The 21,179-nt window shown below is 41.8% G+C and overlaps 25 non-coding genes across 25 annotated transcripts; 13 read left to right on the top strand and 12 right to left on the bottom strand.

Annotated features, from left to right (window-relative positions):
* Positions 1-255: 255 nt before the first annotated feature.
* Positions 256-328, bottom strand: trnak-uuu (transfer RNA lysine (anticodon UUU)). Its single transcript has one exon. It is a non-coding gene; the product is annotated as a tRNA-Lys (tRNA).
* A 166-nt stretch (positions 329-494) lies between these two features.
* Positions 495-566, top strand: trnaw-cca (transfer RNA tryptophan (anticodon CCA)). Its single transcript has one exon. It is a non-coding gene; the product is annotated as a tRNA-Trp (tRNA).
* Positions 567-1,727: 1,161 nt separating this feature from the next.
* Positions 1,728-1,800, bottom strand: trnak-uuu (transfer RNA lysine (anticodon UUU)). The gene has a single exon. It is a non-coding gene; the product is annotated as a tRNA-Lys (tRNA).
* A 166-nt stretch (positions 1,801-1,966) lies between these two features.
* trnaw-cca (transfer RNA tryptophan (anticodon CCA)) lies at positions 1,967-2,038 on the top strand. The gene has a single exon. It is a non-coding gene; the product is annotated as a tRNA-Trp (tRNA).
* Positions 2,039-3,199: 1,161 nt separating this feature from the next.
* trnak-uuu (transfer RNA lysine (anticodon UUU)) lies at positions 3,200-3,272 on the bottom strand. Its single transcript has one exon. It is a non-coding gene; the product is annotated as a tRNA-Lys (tRNA).
* Positions 3,273-3,438: 166 nt separating this feature from the next.
* On the top strand, positions 3,439-3,510 carry trnaw-cca (transfer RNA tryptophan (anticodon CCA)). Its single transcript has one exon. It is a non-coding gene; the product is annotated as a tRNA-Trp (tRNA).
* Positions 3,511-4,670: 1,160 nt separating this feature from the next.
* trnak-uuu (transfer RNA lysine (anticodon UUU)) lies at positions 4,671-4,743 on the bottom strand. The gene has a single exon. It is a non-coding gene; the product is annotated as a tRNA-Lys (tRNA).
* Positions 4,744-6,141: 1,398 nt separating this feature from the next.
* On the bottom strand, positions 6,142-6,214 carry trnak-uuu (transfer RNA lysine (anticodon UUU)). The gene has a single exon. It is a non-coding gene; the product is annotated as a tRNA-Lys (tRNA).
* Positions 6,215-6,380: 166 nt separating this feature from the next.
* On the top strand, positions 6,381-6,452 carry trnaw-cca (transfer RNA tryptophan (anticodon CCA)). Its single transcript has one exon. It is a non-coding gene; the product is annotated as a tRNA-Trp (tRNA).
* Positions 6,453-7,840: 1,388 nt separating this feature from the next.
* Positions 7,841-7,912, top strand: trnaw-cca (transfer RNA tryptophan (anticodon CCA)). Its single transcript has one exon. It is a non-coding gene; the product is annotated as a tRNA-Trp (tRNA).
* Positions 7,913-9,300: 1,388 nt separating this feature from the next.
* On the top strand, positions 9,301-9,372 carry trnaw-cca (transfer RNA tryptophan (anticodon CCA)). The gene has a single exon. It is a non-coding gene; the product is annotated as a tRNA-Trp (tRNA).
* Positions 9,373-10,771: 1,399 nt separating this feature from the next.
* Positions 10,772-10,843, top strand: trnaw-cca (transfer RNA tryptophan (anticodon CCA)). The gene has a single exon. It is a non-coding gene; the product is annotated as a tRNA-Trp (tRNA).
* A 1,162-nt stretch (positions 10,844-12,005) lies between these two features.
* Positions 12,006-12,078, bottom strand: trnak-uuu (transfer RNA lysine (anticodon UUU)). The gene has a single exon. It is a non-coding gene; the product is annotated as a tRNA-Lys (tRNA).
* Positions 12,079-13,468: 1,390 nt separating this feature from the next.
* Positions 13,469-13,541, bottom strand: trnak-uuu (transfer RNA lysine (anticodon UUU)). Its single transcript has one exon. It is a non-coding gene; the product is annotated as a tRNA-Lys (tRNA).
* A 166-nt stretch (positions 13,542-13,707) lies between these two features.
* trnaw-cca (transfer RNA tryptophan (anticodon CCA)) lies at positions 13,708-13,779 on the top strand. The gene has a single exon. It is a non-coding gene; the product is annotated as a tRNA-Trp (tRNA).
* Positions 13,780-14,931: 1,152 nt separating this feature from the next.
* On the bottom strand, positions 14,932-15,004 carry trnak-uuu (transfer RNA lysine (anticodon UUU)). Its single transcript has one exon. It is a non-coding gene; the product is annotated as a tRNA-Lys (tRNA).
* A 166-nt stretch (positions 15,005-15,170) lies between these two features.
* Positions 15,171-15,242, top strand: trnaw-cca (transfer RNA tryptophan (anticodon CCA)). Its single transcript has one exon. It is a non-coding gene; the product is annotated as a tRNA-Trp (tRNA).
* Positions 15,243-16,394: 1,152 nt separating this feature from the next.
* On the bottom strand, positions 16,395-16,467 carry trnak-uuu (transfer RNA lysine (anticodon UUU)). Its single transcript has one exon. It is a non-coding gene; the product is annotated as a tRNA-Lys (tRNA).
* Positions 16,468-16,633: 166 nt separating this feature from the next.
* trnaw-cca (transfer RNA tryptophan (anticodon CCA)) lies at positions 16,634-16,705 on the top strand. Its single transcript has one exon. It is a non-coding gene; the product is annotated as a tRNA-Trp (tRNA).
* Positions 16,706-17,867: 1,162 nt separating this feature from the next.
* Positions 17,868-17,940, bottom strand: trnak-uuu (transfer RNA lysine (anticodon UUU)). Its single transcript has one exon. It is a non-coding gene; the product is annotated as a tRNA-Lys (tRNA).
* Positions 17,941-18,105: 165 nt separating this feature from the next.
* Positions 18,106-18,177, top strand: trnal-caa (transfer RNA leucine (anticodon CAA)). The gene has a single exon. It is a non-coding gene; the product is annotated as a tRNA-Leu (tRNA).
* Positions 18,178-19,339: 1,162 nt separating this feature from the next.
* Positions 19,340-19,412, bottom strand: trnak-uuu (transfer RNA lysine (anticodon UUU)). Its single transcript has one exon. It is a non-coding gene; the product is annotated as a tRNA-Lys (tRNA).
* Positions 19,413-19,577: 165 nt separating this feature from the next.
* Positions 19,578-19,649, top strand: trnaw-cca (transfer RNA tryptophan (anticodon CCA)). The gene has a single exon. It is a non-coding gene; the product is annotated as a tRNA-Trp (tRNA).
* A 1,151-nt stretch (positions 19,650-20,800) lies between these two features.
* trnak-uuu (transfer RNA lysine (anticodon UUU)) lies at positions 20,801-20,873 on the bottom strand. Its single transcript has one exon. It is a non-coding gene; the product is annotated as a tRNA-Lys (tRNA).
* Positions 20,874-21,039: 166 nt separating this feature from the next.
* Positions 21,040-21,111, top strand: trnaw-cca (transfer RNA tryptophan (anticodon CCA)). Its single transcript has one exon. It is a non-coding gene; the product is annotated as a tRNA-Trp (tRNA).
* Positions 21,112-21,179: the final 68 nt, after the last annotated feature.

Genomic DNA, 21,179 nt, shown 5'->3' with positions numbered 1-21,179 from the left:
AACAAACATTTATTGTGTAGCTGAGACTCTTGTGACTGCAACCAGATGAAAATCTTCAAAGGTAAGTGATTAATTTGATGGCTATTTCTGACTTTCGTGACTCTATATGATTGGAAAATGTTTGTATGCTTTTGGAAGAGGGGCGCTGTCCTCAGATAATCGCATGGTATGCTTTCGCAGTAAAGCCATTTTTAAATCTGACCAAATGCAAGTATGGAAAGACTGCCTACTGAAGGATGGTGAACATTAAAGCAGTGCCCGAACAGGGACTTGAACCCTGGACCCTCAGTTTAAAAGTCTGATGCTTTACCGACTGAGCTATTCGGGCTCTGCATTTACTTATTTTCATACACCTAACCTGTCGGGCAGAGGCACGTGCTGACGAGGGGGCATTGTCAGATAATACATTTCCCAAGAGATCCAGGCCTCCATTCCAAATGATACAATCAACGAAATCTGAACTAGGCATCCCCTCCAAAGACGTGTTTTGTCTAGACCTCGTGGCGCAACGGTAGCGTGTCTGACTCCAGATCAGAAGGTTGCGTGTTCAAATCACGTCGTGGTCAGTTTTTTTATGTGTGCAATCTCTACCTCCTTTAAACAGCGAAGTCAATGAATCAACACAAGTACCAATGTGGCTTACAGTACAAACCTCGAACGAAAACAACCAAACCAATTCTGCTTTAGATGACAATTGTCTCTCATAAAAGCCTGTCACACTGCAAATTCCCAGATCAGATGATGCTGTGTGATTGATTGACAGGCTTAAATCAGTCTTCGAACACGGATTTTAACTTCTTATGGCTTAGGGGAAGTGATTCGACATCTGGATGAGAAGAGTGCCCAAAGTAAACTGCCTGTTACTCAGGCCCAGAATCTAGGATATGCATATAAATGGTAGATTTGGATAGAACACACTTTAAAGTTTCCAAAACCGTTCAAATGATGTCTGTGAGTATAACAGAACTGATATGGCAGGTGAAAATCTGAGGAAAATCCATCCGGGAAGTGGGATTTCTTTTGATGTGGGAAGTTTTCAATTGAATGCCTATTGAGTTTCTAATGGGTTAGGACCCAGATTGCAGTTCCTATGGCTTCCACTAGATGTCAACAGTCTTTAGACATTGTTTCAGGATTGTTTTCTGAAAAATGAAGAAGAATGAGACCTTCTGTCAGTGGACTGAGGAAGCATGCAGTGCTGGTTTGCGCACATGACCAAGTGCGTGCCCGTCGTTGTTTTTCCTTTCTATTGAATACGCTATTGTCCGGTTGAAATATTATCGAGTATTTAGACAATTGCCAACCTGAAGATTAATTATAAAAATCGTTTGACATGTTTCAACAAACTTTACCGGTACTGTTCGGACGTATTCGTCTGCGTGTTTTGACCGCCTTTGAGCCAGTGGATTACTGAACACAACGCGCCAACAAAACTGAGTTTTTGGGATATAAAGAGGGACTTTATTGAACAAAACAAACATTTATTGTGTAGCTGAGACTCTTGTGACTGCAACCAGATGAAAATCTTCAAAGGTAAGTGATTAATTTGATGGCTATTTCTGACTTTCGTGACTCTATATGATTGGAAAATGTTTGTATGCTTTTGGAAGAGGGGCGCTGTCCTCAGATAATCGCATGGTATGCTTTCGCAGTAAAGCCATTTTTAAATCTGACCAAATGCAAGTATGGAAAGACTGCCTACTGAAGGATGGTGAACATTAAAGCAGTGCCCGAACAGGGACTTGAACCCTGGACCCTCAGTTTAAAAGTCTGATGCTTTACCGACTGAGCTATTCGGGCTCTGCATTTACTTATTTTCATACACCTAACCTGTCGGGCAGAGGCACGTGCTGACGAGGGGGCATTGTCAGATAATACATTTCCCAAGAGATCCAGGCCTCCATTCCAAATGATACAATCAACGAAATCTGAACTAGGCATCCCCTCCAAAGACGTGTTTTGTCTAGACCTCGTGGCGCAACGGTAGCGTGTCTGACTCCAGATCAGAAGGTTGCGTGTTCAAATCACGTCGTGGTCAGTTTTTTTATGTGTGCAATCTCTACCTCCTTTAAACAGCGAAGTCAATGAATCAACACAAGTACCAATGTGGCTTACAGTACAAACCTCGAACGAAAACAACCAAACCAATTCTGCTTTAGATGACAATTGTCTCTCATAAAAGCCTGTCACACTGCAAATTCCCAGATCAGATGATGCTGTGTGATTGATTGACAGGCTTAAATCAGTCTTCGAACACGGATTTTAACTTCTTATGGCTTAGGGGAAGTGATTCGACATCTGGATGAGAAGAGTGCCCAAAGTAAACTGCCTGTTACTCAGGCCCAGAATCTAGGATATGCATATAAATGGTAGATTTGGATAGAACACACTTTAAAGTTTCCAAAACCGTTCAAATGATGTCTGTGAGTATAACAGAACTGATATGGCAGGTGAAAATCTGAGGAAAATCCATCCGGGAAGTGGGATTTCTTTTGATGTGGGAAGTTTTCAATTGAATGCCTATTGAGTTTCTAATGGGTTAGGACCCAGATTGCAGTTCCTATGGCTTCCACTAGATGTCAACAGTCTTTAGACATTGTTTCAGGATTGTTTTCTGAAAAATGAAGAAGAATGAGACCTTCTGTCAGTGGACTGAGGAAGCATGCAGTGCTGGTTTGCGCACATGACCAAGTGCGTGCCCGTCGTTGTTTTTCCTTTCTATTGAATACGCTATTGTCCGGTTGAAATATTATCGAGTATTTAGACAATTGCCAACCTGAAGATTAATTATAAAAATCGTTTGACATGTTTCAACAAACTTTACCGGTACTGTTCGGACGTATTCGTCTGCGTGTTTTGACCGCCTTTGAGCCAGTGGATTACTGAACACAACGCGCCAACAAAACTGAGTTTTTGGGATATAAAGAGGGACTTTATTGAACAAAACAAACATTTATTGTGTAGCTGAGACTCTTGTGACTGCAACCAGATGAAAATCTTCAAAGGTAAGTGATTAATTTGATGGCTATTTCTGACTTTCGTGACTCTATATGATTGGAAAATGTTTGTATGCTTTTGGAAGAGGGGCGCTGTCCTCAGATAATCGCATGGTATGCTTTCGCAGTAAAGCCATTTTTAAATCTGACCAAATGCAAGTATGGAAAGACTGCCTACTGAAGGATGGTGAACATTAAAGCAGTGCCCGAACAGGGACTTGAACCCTGGACCCTCAGTTTAAAAGTCTGATGCTTTACCGACTGAGCTATTCGGGCTCTGCATTTACTTATTTTCATACACCTAACCTGTCGGGCAGAGGCACGTGCTGACGAGGGGGCATTGTCAGATAATACATTTCCCAAGAGATCCAGGCCTCCATTCCAAATGATACAATCAACGAAATCTGAACTAGGCATCCCCTCCAAAGACGTGTTTTGTCTAGACCTCGTGGCGCAACGGTAGCGTGTCTGACTCCAGATCAGAAGGTTGCGTGTTCAAATCACGTCGTGGTCAGTTTTTTTATGTGTGCAATCTCTACCTCCTTTAAACAGCGAAGTCAATGAATCAACACAAGTACCAATGTGGCTTACAGTACAAACCTCGAACGAAAACAACCAAACCAATTCTGCTTTAGATGACAATTGTCTCTCATAAAAGCCTGTCACACTGCAAATTCCCAGATCAGATGATGCTGTGTGATTGATTGACAGGCTTAAATCAGTCTTCGAACACGGATTTTAACTTCTTATGGCTTAGGGGAAGTGATTCGACATCTGGATGAGAAGAGTGCCCAAAGTAAACTGCCTGTTACTCAGGCCCAGAATCTAGGATATGCATATAAATGGTAGATTTGGATAGAACACACTTTAAAGTTTCCAAAACCGTTCAAATGATGTCTGTGAGTATAACAGAACTGATATGGCAGGTGAAAATCTGAGGAAAATCCATCCGGGAAGTGGGATTTTTTTGATGTGGGAATATTTCAATTGAATGCCTATTGAGTTTCTAATGGGTTAGGACCCAGATTGCAGTTCCTATGGCTTCCACTAGATGTCAACAGTCTTTAGACATTGTTTCAGGATTGTTTTCTGAAAAATGAAGAAGAATGAGACCTTCTGTCAGTGGACTGAGGAAGCATGCAGTGCTGGTTTGCGCACATGACCAAGTGCGTGCCCGTCGTTGTTTTTCCTTTCTATTGAATACGCTATTGTCCGGTTGAAATATTATCGAGTAATTAGACAATTGCCAACCTGAAGATTAATTATAAAAATCGTTTGACATGTTTCAACAAACTTTACCGGTACTGTTCGGACGTATTCGTCTGCGTGTTTTGACCGCCTTTGAGCCAGTGGATTACTGAACACAACGCGCCAACAAAACTGAGTTTTTGGGATATAAAGAGGGACTTTATTGAACAAAACAAACATTTATTGTGTAGCTGAGACTCTTGTGACTGCAACCAGATGAAAATCTTCAAAGGTAAGTGATTAATTTGATGGCTATTTCTGACTTTCGTGACTCTATATGATTGGAAAATGTTTGTATGCTTTTGGAAGATGGGCGCTGTCCTCAGATAATCGCATGGTATGCTTTCGCAGTAAAGCCATTTTTAAATCTGACCAAATGAAAGTATGGAAAGACTGCCTACTGAAGGAAGGTGAACATTAAAGCAGCGCCCGAACAGGGACTTGAACCCTGGACCCTCAGATTAAAAGTCTGATGCTCTACCGACTGAGCTATTCGGGCTCAGCATTTACTTATTTTCATACACCTAACCTGTCGGGCAGAGGCACGTGCTGACGAGGGGGCATTGTCAGATAATACATTTCCCAAGAGATCCAGGCCTCCATTCCAAATGATACAATCAACGAAATCTGAACTAGGCATCCCCTCCAAAGATGCGTTTTGTCTAGACCTCGTTGCGCAACGGTAGCGTGTCTGACTCCAGATCAGAAGGTTGCGTGTTCAAATCACGTCGTGTTCAGTGTTTTTATGTGTGCAATCTCTACCTTCTTTAAACAGCGAAGTCAATGAATCAACACAAGTACCAATGTGGCTTACAGTACAAACCTCGAACGAAAACAACCAAACCAATTCTGCTTTAGATGACAATTGTCTCTCATAAAAGCCTGGCACACTGCAAATTCCCAGATCAGATGATGCTGTGTGATTGATTGACAGGCTTAAATCAGTCTTCGAACACGGATTTTAACTTCTTATGGCTTAGGGGAAGTGATTCGACATCTGGATGAGAAGAGTGCCCAAAGTAAACTGCCTGTTACTCAGGCCCAGAATCTAGGATATGCATATAAATGGTAGATTTGGATAGAACACACTTTAAAGTTTCCAAAACCGTTCAAATGATGTCTGTGAGTATAACAGAACTGATATGGCAGGTGAAAATCTGAGGAAAATCCATCCGGGAAGTGGGATTTCTTTTGATGTGGGAAGTTTTCAATTGAATGCCTATTGAGTTTCTAATGGGTTAGGACCCAGATTGCAGTTCCTATGGCTTCCACTAGATGTCAACAGTCTTTAGACATTGTTTCAGGATTGTTTTCTGAAAAATGAAGAAGAATGAGACCTTCTGTCAGTGGACTGAGGAAGCATGCAGTGCTGGTTTGCGCACATGACCAAGTGCGTGCCCGTCGTTGTTTTCCTTTCTATTGAATACGCTATTGTCCGGTTGAAATATTATCGAGTAATTAGACAATTGCCAACCTGAAGATTAATTATAAAAATCGTTTGACATGTTTCAACAAACTTTACCGGTACTGTTCGGACGTATTCGTCTGCGTGTTTTGACCGCCTTTGAGCCAGTGGATTACTGAACACAACGCGCCAACAAAACTGAGTTTTTGGGATATAAAGAGGGACTTTATTGAACAAAACAAAGATTTATTGTGTAGCTGAGACTCTTGTGACTGCAACCAGATGAAAATCTTCAAAGGTAAGTGATTAATTTGATGGCTATTTCTGACTTTCGTGACTCTATATGATTGGAAAATGTTTGTATGCTTTTGGAAGATGGGCGCTGTCCTCAGATAATCGCATGGTATGCTTTCGCAGTAAAGCCATTTTTAAATCTGACCAAATGAAAGTATGGAAAGACTGCCTACTGAAGGAAGGTGAACATTAAAGCAGCGCCCGAACAGGGACTTGAACCCTGGACCCTCAGATTAAAAGTCTGATGCTCTACCGACTGAGCTATTCGGGCTCAGCATTTACTTATTTTCATACACCTAACCTGTCGGGCAGAGGCACGTGCTGACGAGGGGGCATTGTCAGATAATACATTTCCAAAGAGATCCAGGCCTCCATTCCAAATGATACAATCAACGAAATCTGAACTAGGCATCCCCTCCAAAGATGCGTTTTGTCTAGACCTCGTTGCGCAACGGTAGCGTGTCTGACTCCAGATCAGAAGGTTGCGTGTTCAAATCACGTCGTGGTCAGTGTTTTTATGTGTGCAATCTCTACCTTCTTTAAACAGCGAAGTCAATGAATCAACACAAGTACCAATGTGGCTTACAGTACAAACCTCGAACAAAAACAACCAAACCAATTCTGCTTTAGATGACAATTGTCTCTCATAAAAGCCTGGCACACTGCAAATTCCCAGATCAGATGATGCTGTGTGATTGATTGACAGGCTTAAATCAGTCTTCGAACACGGATTTTAACTTCTTATGGCTTAGGGGAAGTGATTCGACATCTGGATGAGAAGAGTGCCCAAAGTAAACTGCCTGTTACTCAGGCCCAGAATCTAGGATATGCATATAAATGGTAGATTTGGATAGAACACACTTTAAAGTTTCCAAAACCGTTCAAATGATGTCTGTGAGTATAACAGAACTGATATGGCAGGTGAAAATCTGAGGAAAATCCATCCGGGAAGTGGGATTTCTTTTGATGTGGGAAGTTTTCAATTGAATGCCTATTGAGTTTCTAATGGGTTAGGACCCAGATTGCAGTTCCTATGGCTTCCACTAGATGTCAACAGTCTTTAGACATTGTTTCAGGATTGTTTTCTGAAAAATGAAGAAGAATGAGACCTTCTGTCAGTGGACTGAGGAAGCATGCAGTGCTGGTTTGCGCACATGACCAAGTGCGTGCCCGTCGTTGTTTTCCTTTCTATTGAATACGCTATTGTCCGGTTGAAATATTATCGAGTAATTAGACAATTGCCAACCTGAAGATTAATTATAAAAATCGTTTGACATGTTTCAACAAACTTTACCGGTACTGTTCGGACGTATTCGTCTGCGTGTTTTGACCGCCTTTGAGCCAGTGGATTACTGAACACAACGCGCCAACAAAACTGAGTTTTTGGGATATAAAGAGGGACTTTATTGAACAAAACAATCATTTATTGTGTAGCTGAGACTCTTGTGACTGCAACCAGATGAAAATCTTCAAAGGTAAGTGATTAATTTGATGGCTATTTCTGACTTTCGTGACTCTATATGATTGGAAAATGTTTGTATGCGGGGCGCTGTCCTCAGATAATCGCATGGTATGCTTTCGCAGTAAAGCCATTTTTAAATCTGACCAAATGCAAGTATGGAAAGACTGCCTACTGAAGGAAGGTGAACATTAAAGCAGAACCGAACAGGGACTTGAACCCTGGACCCTCAGTTTAAAAGTCTGATGCTCTACCGACTGAGCTATTCGGGCTCTGCATTTACTTATTTTCATACACCTAACCTGTCGGGCAGAGGCACGTGCTGACGAGGGGGCATTGTCAGATAATACATTTCCCAAGAGATCCAGGCCTCCATTCCAAATGATACAATCAACGAAATCTGAACTAGGCATCCCCTCCAAAGATGCATTTTGTCTAGACCTCGTGGCGCAACGGTAGCGTGTCTGACTCCAGATCAGAAGGTTGCGTGTTCAAATCACGTCGTGGTCTGTGTTTTTATGTGTGCAATCTCTACCTTCTTTAAACAGCGAAGTCAATGAATCAACACAAGTACCAATGTGGCTTACAGTACAAACCTCGAACGAAAACAAAAAAACCAATTCTGCTTTAGATGACAACTGTCTCTCATAAAAGCCTGGCACACTGCAAATTCCCAGATCAGATGATGCTGTGTGATTGATTGACAGGCTTAAATCAGTCTTCGAACACGGATTTGAACTTCTTATGGCTTAGGGGAAGTGATTCGACATCTGGATGAGAAGAGTGCCCAAAGTAAACTGCCTGTTACTCAGGCCCAGAATCTAGGATATGCATATAAATGGTAGATTTGGATAGAACACACTTTAAAGTTTCCAAAACCGTTCAAATGATGTCTGTGAGTATAACAGAACTGATATGGCAGGTGAAAATCTGAGGAAAATCCATCCGGGAAGTGGGATTTCTTTTGATGTGGGAAGTTTTCAATTGAATGCCTATTGAGTTTCTAATGGGTTAGGACCCAGATTGCAGTTCCTATGGCTTCCACTAGATGTCAACAGTCTTTAGACATTGTTTCAGGATTGTTTTCTGAAAAATGAAGAAGAACGAGACCTTCTGTCAGTGGACTGAGGAAGCATGCAGTGCTGGTTTGCGCACATGACCAAGTGCGTGCCCGTCGTTGTTTTCCTTTCTATTGAATACGCTATTGTCCGGTTGAAATATTATCGAGTAATTAGACAATTGCCAACCTGAAGATTAATTATAAAAATCGTTTGACATGTTTCAACAAACTTTACCGGTACTGTTCGGACGTATTCGTCTGCGTGTTTTGACCGCCTTTGAGCCAGTGGATTACTGAACACAACGCGCCAACAAAACTGAGTTTTTGGGATATAAAGAGGGACTTTATTGAACAAAACAATCATTTATTGTGTAGCTGAGACTCTTGTGACTGCAACCAGATGAAAATCTTCAAAGGTAAGTGATTAATTTGATGGCTATTTCTGACTTTCGTGACTCTATATGATTGGAAAATGTTTGTATGCGGGGCGCTGTCCTCAGATAATCGCATGGTATGCTTTCGCAGTAAAGCCATTTTTAAATCTGACCAAATGCAAGTATGGAAAGACTGCCTACTGAAGGAAGGTGAACATTAAAGCAGAACCGAACAGGGACTTGAACCCTGGACCCTCAGTTTAAAAGTCTGATGCTCTACCGACTGAGCTATTCGGGCTCTGCATTTACCTATTTTCATACACCTAACCTGTCGGGCAGAGGCACGTGCTGACGAGGGGGCATTGTCAGATAATACATTTCCCAAGAGATCCAGGCCTCCATTCCAAATGATACAATCAACGAAATCTGAACTAGGCATCCCCTCCAAAGATGCATTTTGTCTAGACCTCGTGGCGCAACGGTAGCGTGTCTGACTCCAGATCAGAAGGTTGCGTGTTCAAATCACGTCGTGGTCTGTGTTTTTATGTGTGCAATCTCTACCTTCTTTAAACAGCGAAGTCAATGAATCAACACAAGTACCAATGTGGCTTACAGTACAAACCTCGAACGAAAACAAAAAAACCAATTCTGCTTTAGATGACAACTGTCTCTCATAAAAGCCTGGCACACTGCAAATTCCCAGATCAGATGATGCTGTGTGATTGATTGACAGGCTTAAATCAGTCTTCGAACACGGATTTTAACTTCTTATGGCTTAGGGGAAGTGATTCGACATCTGGATGAGAAGAGTGCCCAAAGTAAACTGCCTGTTACTCAGGCCCAGAATCTAGGATATGCATATAAATGGTAGATTTGGATAGAACACACTTTAAAGTTTCCAAAACCGTTCAAATGATGTCTGTGAGTATAACAGAACTGATATGGCAGGTGAAAATCTGAGGAAAATCCATCCGGGAAGTGGGATTTCTTTTGATGTGGGAAGTTTTCAATTGAATGCCTATTGAGTTTCTAATGGGTTAGGACCCAGATTGCAGTTCCTATGGCTTCCACTAGATGTCAACAGTCTTTAGACATTGTTTCAGGATTGTTTTCTGAAAAATGAAGAAGAATGAGACCTTCTGTCAGTGGACTGAGGAAGCATGCAGTGCTGGTTTGCGCACATGACCAAGTGCGTGCCCGTCGTTGTTTTTCCTTTCTATTGAATACGCTATTGTCCGGTTGAAATATTATCGAGTATTTAGACAATTGCCAACCTGAAGATTAATTATAAAAATCGTTTGACATGTTTCAACAAACTTTACCGGTACTGTTCGGACGTATTCGTCTGCGTGTTTTGACCGCCTTTGAGCCAGTGGATTACTGAACACAACGCGCCAACAAAACTGAGTTTTTGGGATATAAAGAGGGACTTTATTGAACAAAACAAACATTTATTGTGTAGCTGAGACTCTTGTGACTGCAACCAGATGAAAATCTTCAAAGGTAAGTGATTAATTTGATGGCTATTTCTGACTTTCGTGACTCTATATGATTGGAAAATGTTTGTATGCTTTTGGAAGAGGGGCGCTGTCCTCAGATAATCGCATGGTATGCTTTCGCAGTAAAGCCATTTTTAAATCTGACCAAATGCAAGTATGGAAAGACTGCCTACTGAAGGAAGGTGAACATTAAAGCAGAACCGAACAGGGACTTGAACCCTGGACCCTCAGTTTAAAAGTCTGATGCTCTACCGACTGAGCTATTCGGGCTCTGCATTTACTTATTTTCATACACCTAACCTGTCGGGCAGAGGCACGTGCTGACGAGGGGGCATTGTCAGATGATACATTTCCCAAGAGATCCAGGCCTCCATTCCAAATGATACAATCAACGAAATCTGAACTAGGCATCCCCTCCAAAGATGAGCTTTGTCTAGACCTCGTGGCGCAACGGTAGCGCGTCTGACTCCAGATCAGAAGGTTGCGTGTTCAAATCACGTCGTGGTCAGTGTTTTTATGTGTGCAATCTCTACCTTCTTTAAACAGCGAAGTCAATGAATCAACACAAGTACCAATGTGGCTTACAGTACAAACCTCGAACGAAAACAACCAAACCAATTCTGCTTTAGATGACAATTGTCTCTCATAAAAGCCTGGCACACTGCAAATTCCCAGATCAGATGATGCTGTGTGATTGATTGACAGGCTTAAATCAGTCTTCGAACACGGATTTTAACTTCTTATGGCTTAGGGGAAGTGATTCGACATCTGGATGAGAAGAGTGCCCAAAGTAAACTGCCTGTTACTCAGGCCCAGAATCTAGGATATGCATATAAATGGTAGATTTGGATAGAACACACTTTAAAGTTTCCAAAACCGTTCAAATGATGTCTGTGAGTATAACAGAACTGATATGGCAGGTGAAAATCTGAGGAAAATCCATCCGGGAAGTGGGATTTTTTTTTGATGTGGGAAGTTTTCAATTGAATGCCTATTGAGTTTCTAATGGGTTAGGACCCAGATTGCAGTTCCTATGGCTTCCACTAGATGTCAACAGTCTTTAGACATTGTTTCAGGATTGTTTTCTGAAAAATGAAGAAGAATGAGACCTTCTGTCAGTGGACTGAGGAAGCATGCAGTGCTGGTTTGCGCACATGACCAAGTGCGTGCCCGTCGTTGTTTTTCCTTTCTATTGAATACACTATTGTCCGGTTGATATATTATCGAGTATTTAGACAATTGCCAACCTGAAGATTAATTATAAAAATCGTTTGACATGTTTCAACAAACTTTACCGGTACTGTTCGGACGTATTCGTCTGCGTGTTTTGACCGCCTTTGAGCCAGTGGATTACTGAACACAACGCGCCAACAAAACTGAGTTTTTGGGATATAAAGAGGGACTTTATTGAACAAAACAAACATTTATTGTGTAGCTGAGACTCTTGTGACTGCAACCAGATGAAAATCTTCAAAGGTAAGTGATTAATTTGATCGCCATTTCTGACTTTTGTGACTCTATATGATTGGAAAATGTTTGTATGCTTTTGTAAGCGGGGCGCTGTCCTCAGATAATCGCATGGTATGCTTTCGCAGTAAAGCCATTTTTAAATCTGACCAAATGCAAGTATGGAAAGACTGCCTACTGAAGGAAGGTGAACATTGAAGCAGCGCCCGAACAGGGACTTGAACCCTGGACCCTCAGATTAAAAGTCTGATGCTCTACCGACTGAGCTATTCGGGCTCTGCATTTTCTTATTTTCATACACCTAACCTGTCGGGCAGAGGCACGTGCTGACGAGGGGGCATTGTCAGATAATACATTTCCCAAGAGATCCAGGCCTCCATTCCAAATGATACAATCAACGAAATCTGAACTAGGCATCCCCTCCAAAGATGCGTTTTGTCTAGACCTCGTGGCGCAACGGTAGCGCGTCTGACTTCAGATCAGAAGGTTGCGTGTTCAAATCATGTCGTGGTCAGTGTTTTCATGTGTGCAATCTCTACCTTCTTTAAACAGCGAAGTCAATGAATCAACACAAGTACCAATGTGCCTTACAGTACAAACCTCGAACGAAAACAACCAAACCAATTCTGCTTTAGATGACAATTGTCTCTCATAAATGCCTGGCACACTGCAAATTCCCAGATCAGATGATGCTGTGTGATTGATTGACAGGCTTAAATCAGTCTTCGAACACGGATTTGAACTTCTTATGGTTTTGGGGAAGTGATTCAACATCTGGATGAGAAGAGTGCCCAAAGTAAACTGCATGTTACTCAGGCCCAGAATCTAGGATATGCATATAAATGGTAGATTTGGAGAGAACACACTTTAAAGTTTCCAAAACCGTTCAAATGATGTCTGTGAGTATAACAGAACTGATATGGCAGGTGAAAATCTGAGGAAAATCCATCCGGGAAGTGGGATTTTTTTTTGATGTGGGAAGTTTTCAATTGAATGCCTATTGAGTTTCTAATGGGTTAGGACCCAGATTGCAGTTCCTATGGCTTCCACTAGATGTCAACAGTCTTTAGACATTGTTTCAGGATTGTTTTCTGAAAAATGAAGAAGAATGAGACCTTCTGTCAGTGGACTGAGGAAGCATGCAGTGCTGGTTTGCGCACATGACCAAGTGCGTGCCCGTCGTTGTTTTTCCTTTCTATTGAATACACTATTGTCCGGTTGATATATTATCGAGTATTTAGACAATTGCCAACCTGAAGATTAATTATAAAAATCGTTTGACATGTTTCAACAAACTTTACCGGTACTGTTCGGACGTATTCGTCTGCGTGTTTTGACCGCCTTTGAGCCAGTGGATTACTGAACACAACGCGCCAACAAAACTGAGTTTTTGGGATATAAAGAGGGACTTTATTGAACAAAACAAACATTTATTGTGTAGCTGAGACTCTTGTGACTGCAACCAGATGAAAATCTTCAAAGGTAAGTGATTAATTTGATCGCTATTTCTGACTTTCGTGACTCTATATGATTGGAAAATGTTTGTATGCGGGGCGCTGTCCTCAGATAATCGCATGGTATGCTTTCGCAGTAAAGCCATTTTTAAATCTGACCAAATGCAAGTATGGAAAGACTGCCTACTGAAGGAAGGTGAACATTGAAGCAGCGCCCGAACAGGGACTTGTACCCTGGACCCTCAGATTAAAAGTCTGATGCTCTACCGACTGAGCTATTCGGGCTCTGCATTTTCTTATTTTCATACACCTAACCTGTCGGGCAGAGGCACGTGCTGACGAGGGGGCATTGTCAGATAATACATTTCCCAAGAGATCCAGGCCTCCATTCCAAATGATACAATCAACGAAATCTGAACTAGGCATCCCCTCCAAAGATGCGTTTTGTCTAGACCTCGTGGCGCAACGGTAGCGCGTCTGACTCCAGATCAGAAGGTTGCGTGTTCAAATCATGTCGTGGTCAGTGTTTTCATGTGTGCAATCTCTACCTTCTTTAAACAGCGAAGTCAATGAATCAACACAAGTACCAATGTGGCTTACAGTACAAACCTCGAACGAAAACAACCAAACCAATTCTGCTTTAGATGACAATTGTCTCTCATAAATGCCTGGCACACTGCAAATTCCCAGATCAGATGATGCTGTGTGATTGATTGACAGGCTTAAATCAGTCTTCGAACACGGATTTGAACTTCTTATGGTTTTGGGGAAGTGATTCAACATCTGGATGAGAAGAGTGCCCAAAGTAAACTGCATGTTACTCAGGCCCAGAATCTAGGATATGCATATAAATGGTAGATTTGCAGAGAACACACTTTAAAGTTTCCAAAACCGTTCAAATGATGTCTGTGAGTATAACAGAACTGATATGGCAGGTGAAAATCTGAGGAAAATCCATCCGGGAAGTGGGATTTTTTTTTGATGTGGGAAGTTTTCAATTGAATGCCTATTGAGTTTCTAATGGGTTAGGACCCAGATTGCAGTTCCTATGGCTTCCACTAGATGTCAACAGTCTTTAGACATTGTTTCAGGATTGTTTTCTGAAAAATGAAGAAGAATGAGACCTTCTGTCAGTGGACTGAGGAAGCATGCAGTGCTGGTTTGCGCACATGACCAAGTGCGTGCCCGTCCTTGTTTTTCCTTTCTATTGAATACACTATTGTCCGGTTGAAATATTATCGAGTATTTAGACAATTGCCAACCTGAAGATTAATTATAAAAATCGTTTGACATGTTTCAACAAACTTTACCGGTACTGTTCGGACGTATTCGTCTGCGTGTTTTGACCGCCTTTGAGCCAGTGGATTACTGAACACAACGCGCCAACAAAACTGAGTTTTTGGGATATAAAGAGGGACTTTATTGAACAAAACAAACATTTATTGTGTAGCTGAGACTCTTGTGACTGCAACCAGATGAAAATCTTCAAAGGTAAGTGATTAATTTGATCGCTATTTCTGACTTTCGTGACTCTATATGATTGGAAAATGTTTGTATGCGGGGCGCTGTCCTCAGATAATCGCATGGTATGCTTTCGCAGTAAAGCCATTTTTAAATCTGACCAAATGCAAGTATGGAAAGACTGCCTACTGAAGGAAGGTGAACATTGAAGCAGCGCCCGAACAGGGACTTGAACCCTGGACCCTCAGATTAAAAGTCTGATGCTCTACCGACTGACCTATTCGGGCTCTGCATTTTCTTATTTTCATACACCTAACCTGTCGGGCAGAGGCACGTGCTGACGAGGGGGCATTGTCAGATAATACATTTCCCAAGAGATCCAGGCCTCCATTCCAAATGATACAATCAACGAAATCTGAACTAGGCATCCCCTCCAAAGATGCGTTTTGTCTAGACCTCGTGGCGCAACGGTAGCGCGTCTGACTCCAGATCAGAAGGTTGCGTGTTCAAATCATGTCGTGGTCAGTGTTTTCATGTGTGCAATCTCTACCTTCTTTAAACAGCGAAGTCAATGAATCAACACAAGTACCAATGTGGCTTACAGTACAAACCTCGAACGAAAACAACCAAACCAATTCTGCTTTAGATGACAATTGTCTCTCATAAATGCCTGGCACACTGCAAATTCCCAGATCAGATGATGCTGTGTGATTGATTGACAGGCTTAAATCAGTCTTCGAACACGGATTTGAACTTCTTATGGTTTTGGGGAAGTGATTCAACATCTGGATGAGAAGAGTGCCCAAAGTAAACTGCATGTTACTCAGGCCCAGAATCTAGGATATGCATATAAATGGTAGATTTGGAGAGAACACACTTTAAAGTTTCCAAAACCGTTCAAATGATGTCTGTGAGTATAACAGAACTGATATGGCAGGTGAAAATCTGAGGAAAATCCATCCGGGAAGTGGGATTTTTTTTTGATGTGGGAAGTTTTCAATTGAATGCCTATTGAGTTTCTAATGGGTTAGGACCCAGATTGCAGTTCCTATGGCTTCCACTAGATGTCAACAGTCTTTAGACATTGTTTCAGGATTGTTTTCTGAAAAATGAAGAAGAATGAGACCTTCTGTCAGTGGACTGAGGAAGCATGCAGTGCTGGTTTGCGCACATGACCAAGTGCGTGCCCGTCCTTGTTTTTCCTTTCTATTGAATACACTATTGTCCGGTTGAAATATTATCGAGTATTTAGACAATTGCCAACCTGAAGATTAATTATAAAAATCGTTTGACATGTTTCAACAAACTTTACCGGTACTGTTCGGACGTATTCGTCTGCGTGTTTTGACCGCCTTTGAGCCAGTGGATTACTGAACACAACGCGCCAACAAAACTGAGTTTTTGGGATATAAAGAGGGACTTTATTGAACAAAACAAACATTTATTGTGTAGCTGAGACTCTTGTGACTGCAACCAGATGAAAATCTTCAAAGGTAAGTGATTAATTTGATCGCTATTTCTGACTTTCGTGACTCTATATGATTGGAAAATGTTTGTATGCGGGGCGCTGTCCTCAGATAATCGCATGGTATGCTTTCGCAGTAAAACCATTTTTAAATCTGACCAAATGCAAGTATGGAAAGACTGCCTACTGAAGGAAGGTGAACATTGAAGCAGCGCCCGAACAGGGACTTGAACCCTGGACCCTCAGATTAAAAGTCTGATGCTCTACCGACTGAGCTATTCGGGCTCTGCATTTTCTTATTTTCATACACCTAACCTGTCGGGCAGAGGCACGTGCTGACGAGGGGGCATTGTCAGATAATACATTTCCCAAGAGATCCAGGCCTCCATTCCAAATGATACAATCAACGAAATCTGAACTAGGCATCCCCTCCAAAGATGCGTTTTGTCTAGACCTCGTGGCGCAACGGTAGCGCGTCTGACTCCAGATCAGAAGGTTGCGTGTTCAAATCATGTCGTGGTCAGTGTTTTCATGTGTGCAATCTCTACCTTCTTTAAACAGCGAAGTCAATGAATCAACACAAGTACCAATGTGGCTTACAGTACAAACCTTGAACGAAAACAACCAAACCAATTCTGCTTTAGATGACAACTGTCTCTCATAAAAGCCTGGCACACTGCAAATTCCCAGATCAGATGATGCTGTGTGATTGATTGACAGGCTTAAATCAGTCTTCGAACACGGATTTGAACTTCTTATGGTTTTGGGGAAGTGATTCAACATCTGGATGAGAAGAGTGCCCAAAGTAAACTGCCTGTTACTCAGGCCCAGAATCTAGGATATGCATATAAATGGTAGATTTGGATAGAACACACTTTAAAGTTTCCAAAACCGTTCAAATGATGTCTGTGAGTATAACAGAACTGATATGGCAGGTGAAAATCTGAGGAAAATCCATCCGGGAAGTGGGATTTTTTTTGATGTGGGAAATTTTCAATTGAATGCCTATTGAGTTTCTAATGGGTTAGGACCCAGATTGCAGTTCCTATGGCTTCCACTAGATGTCAACAGTCTTTAGACATTGTTTCACGATTGTTTTCTGAAAAATGAAGAAGAATGAGACCTTCTGTCAGTGGACTGAGGAAGCATGCAGTGCTGGTTTGCGCACATGACCAAGTGCGTGCCCGTCGTTGTTTTTCCTTTCTATTGAATACGCTATTGTCCGGTTGAAATATTATCGAGTATTTAGACAATTGCCAACCTGAAGATTAATTATAAAAATCGTTTGACATGTTTCAACAAACTTTACCGGTACTGTTCGGACGTATTCGTCTGCGTGTTTTGACCGCCTTTGAGCCAGTGGATTACTGAACACAACGCGCCAACAAAACTGAGTTTTTGGGATATAAAGAGGGACTTTATTGAACAAAACAAACATTTATTGTGTAGCTGAGACTCTTGTGACTGCAACCAGATGAAAATCTTCAAAGGTAAGTGATTAATTTGATGGCTATTTCTGACTTTCGTGACTCTATATGATTGGAAAATGTTTGTATGCTTTTGGAAGAGGGGCGCTGTCCTCAGATAATCGCATGGTATGCTTTCGCAAGTAAAGCCATTTTTAAATCTGACCAAATGCAAGTATGGAAAGACTGCCTACTGAAGGAAGGTGAACATTAAAGCAGCGCCCGAACAAGGACTTGAACCCTGGACCCTCAGATTAAAAGTCTGATGCTCTACCGACTGAGCTATTCGGGCTCTGCATTTACTTATTTTCATACACCTAACCTGTCGGGCAGAGGCACGTGCTGACGGGGGGCATTGTCAGATAATACATTTCCCAAGAGATCCAGGCCTCCATTCCAAATGATACAATCAACGAAATCTGAACTAGGCATCCCCTCCAAAGATACGTTTCGTCTAGACCTCGTGGCGCAACGGTAGCGCGTCTGACTCAAGATCAGAAGGTTGCGTGTTCAAATCATGTCGTGGTCAGTGTTTTCATGTGTGCAATCTCTACCTTCTTTAAACAGCGAAGTCAATGAATCAACACAAGTACCAATGTGGCTTACAGTACAAACCTTGAACGAAAACAACCAAACCAATTCTGCTTTAGATGACAACTGTCTCTCATAAAAGCCTGGCACACTGCAAATTCCCAGATCAGATGATGCTGTGTGATTGATTGACAGGCTTAAATCAGTCTTCGAACACGGATTTGAACTTCTTATGGTTTTGGGGAAGTGATTCAACATCTGGATGAGAAGAGTGCCCAAAGTAAACTGCCTGTTACTCAGGCCCAGAATCTAGGATATGCATATAAATGGTAGATTTGGATAGAACACACTTTAAAGTTTCCAAAACCGTTCAAATGATGTCTGTGAGTATAACAGAACTGATATGGCAGGTGAAAATCTGAGGAAAATCCATCCGGGAAGTGGGATTTTTTTTGATGTGGGAAGTTTTCAATTGAATGCCTATTGAGTTTCTAATGGGTTAGGACCCAGATTGCAGTTCCTATGGCTTCCACTAGATGTCAACAGTCTTTAGACATTGTTTCAGGATTGTTTTCTGAAAAATGAAGAAGAATGAGACCTTCTGTCAGTGGACTGAGGAAGCATGCAGTGCTGGTTTGCGCACATGACCAAGTGCGTGCCCGTCGTTGTTTTTCCTTTCTATTGAATACGCTATTGTCCGGTTGAAATATTATCGAGTATTTAGACAATTGCCAACCTGAAGATTAATTATAAAAATCGTTTGACATGTTTCAACAAACTTTACCGGTACTGTTCGGACGTATTCGTCTGCGTGTTTTGACCGCCTTTGAGCCAGTGGATTACTGAACACAACGCGCCAACAAAACTGAGTTTTTGGGATATAAAGAGGGACTTTATTGAACAAAACAAACATTTATTGTGTAGCTGAGACTCTTGTGACTGCAACCAGATGAAAATCTTCAAAGGTAAGTGATTAATTTGATGGCTATTTCTGACTTTCGTGACTCTATATGATTGGAAAATGTTTGTATGCTTTTGGAAGAGGGGCGCTGTCCTCAGATAATCGCATGGTATGCTTTCGCAAGTAAAGCCATTTTTAAATCTGACCAAATGCAAGTATGGAAAGACTGCCTACTGAAGGAAGGTGAACATTAAAGCAGCGCCCGAACAGGGACTTGAACCCTGGACCCTCAGATTAAAAGTCTGATGCTCTACCGACTGAGCTATTCGGGCTCTGCATTTACTTATTTTCATACACCTAACCTGTCGGGCAGAGGCACGTGCTGACGGGGGGCATTGTCAGATAATACATTTCCCAAGAGATCCAGGCCTCCATTCCAAATGATACAATCAACGAAATCTGAACTAGGCATCCCCTCCAAAGATGCATTTTGTCTAGACCTCGTGGCGCAACGGTAGCGCGTCTGACTCCAGATCAGAAGGTTGCGTGTTCAAATCACGTCGTGGTCAGTGTTTTTATGTGTGCAATCTCTACCTTCTTTAAACAGCGAAGTCAATGAATCAACACAAGTACCAATGTGGCTTACAGTACAAACCTCGAACGAAAACAACCAAACCAATTCTGCTTTAGATGACAATTGTCTCTCATAAAAGCCTGGCACACTGCAAATTCCCAGATCAGATGATGCTGTGTGATTGATTGACAGGCTTAAATCAGTCTTCGAACACGGATTTGAACTTCTTATGGCTTAGGGGAAGTGATTCGACATCTGGATGAGAAGAGTGCCCAAAGTAAACTGCCTGTTACTCAGGCCCAGAATCTAGGATATGCATATAAATGGTAGATTTGGATAGAACACACTTTAAAGTTTCCAAAACCGTTCAAATGATGTCTGTGAGTATAACAGAACTGATATGGCAGGTGAAAATCTGAGGAAGATCCATCCGGGAAGTGGGATTTCTTTTGATGTGGGAAGTTTTCAATTGAATGCCTATTGAGTTTCTAATGGGTTAGGACCCAGATTGCAGTTCCTATGGCTTCCACTAGATGTCAACAGTCTTTAGACATTGTTTCAGGATTGTTTTCTGAAAAATGAAGAAGAATGAGACCTTCTGTCAGTGGACTGAGGAAGCATGCAGTGCTGGTTTGCGCACATGACCAAGTGCGTGCCCGTCGTTGTTTTTCCTTTCTATTGAATACGCTATTGTCCGGTTGAAATATTATCGAGTATTTAGACAATTGCCAACCTGAAGATTAATTATAAAAATCGTTTGACATGTTTCAACAAACTTTACCGGTACTGTTCGGACGTATTCGTCTGCGTGTTTTGACCGCCTTTGAGCCAGTGGATTACTGAACACAACGCGCCAACAAAACTGAGTTTTTGGGATATAAAGAGGGACTTTATTGAACAAAACAAACATTTATTGTGTAGCTGAGACTCTTGTGACTGCAACCAGATGAAAATCTTCAAAGGTAAGTGATTAATTTGATCGCTATTTCTGACTTTCGTGACTCTATATGATTGGAAAATGTTTGTATGCGGGGCGCTGTCCTCAGATAATCGCATGGTATGCTTTCGCAGTAAAGCCATTTTTAAATCTGACCAAATGCAAGTATGGAAAGACTGCCTACTGAAGGAAGGTGAACATTGAAGCAGCGCCCAAACAGGGACTTGAACCCTGGACCCTCAGATTAAAAGTCTGATGCTCTACCGACTGAGCTATTCGGGCTCTGCATTTTCTTATTTTCATACACCTAACCTGTCGGGCAGAGGCACGTGCTGACGAGGGGGCATTGTCAGATAATACATTTCCCAAGAGATCCAGGCCTCCATTCCAAATGATACAATCAACGAAATCTGAACTAGGCATCCCCTCCAAAGATGCGTTTTGTCTAGACCTCGTGGCGCAACGGTAGCGCGTCTGACTCCAGATCAGAAGGTTGCGTGTTCAAATCATGTCGTGGTCAGTGTTTTCATGTGTGCAATCTCTACCTTCTTTAAACAGCGAAGTCAATGAATCAACACAAGTACCAAT

This window comes from Salmo salar, chromosome 03, assembly GCF_965601325.2.
Source record: "Salmo salar chromosome 03, fSalSal1, whole genome shotgun sequence".
NCBI lineage: Eukaryota > Metazoa > Chordata > Actinopteri > Salmoniformes > Salmonidae > Salmo > Salmo salar.
Note: the sequence above shows the minus strand (reverse complement) of the source record. Positions and strands in the feature narration are given on the sequence as shown.